This window comes from Sturnus vulgaris, chromosome 1 (genome assembly GCF_052056855.1).
Source record: "Sturnus vulgaris isolate bStuVul1 chromosome 1, bStuVul1.hap1, whole genome shotgun sequence".
NCBI classification, from domain to species: Eukaryota; Metazoa; Chordata; class Aves; order Passeriformes; family Sturnidae; genus Sturnus; species Sturnus vulgaris.
The window spans coordinates 110,139,419-110,140,066 of record NC_142243.1 but is presented as its reverse complement, the minus strand read 5'-3'; positions in this window follow the sequence as shown (position 1 = coordinate 110,140,066).

Below are 648 nucleotides of genomic sequence, written 5' to 3'. Positions count from 1 at the left end.
ACTCCCCTCGCGCGTGACGCGGGGCGCTCCCGCCTTAAAGGCGCAGCAGCCCGGGAGAGGCAGCAGGGACAGCTGGGAGCGGGCTGCGGGAACAGGGATGGGCCTGGCGGCTCTCAACACCGACGTGTGAAAGGTGTCAGTGAGCTTAACAAATGAGAACACAGACCCGGCACGCTGCAAAACCTGCTTCAGGAAAGGCGTGAATGCCGGCGAGGCGGTAAAAAAGAAACGCGTGGAATGAGGATGGAGTCATGAGGGGCCACATTGCAAATATTTAGGAGCGCACATATTAAAGGAGGGAAATAAAGGTATTAAGGTGCCAGGGTAAGTTCTGACTCTAACCACTGTCGCTTGTCAGGGCACTGCTCTAGCTGAGAGGATTTATTCTGCTTTTAAAAGCAAAGTTAGTGGATTTTAAAACACTGTCTTTTTTAACCAAGTGTGGAGGCCGCAGCAGCAGGGCAGGGCTTTTGGCCCAATCTTCTATAGTGATTTTTAAAACCAACCAACCAACAAAAAACAACCCCAAAACTTTTATGTGGAAAGAAAGAGGAAACAACTGCTTCCGAGATCTGCCTTTATTTGTCCACAATTACAGCATCATCGCTGGCACTATTGATCCTGCTTCTTGGCAGGAAACTGCTTTTT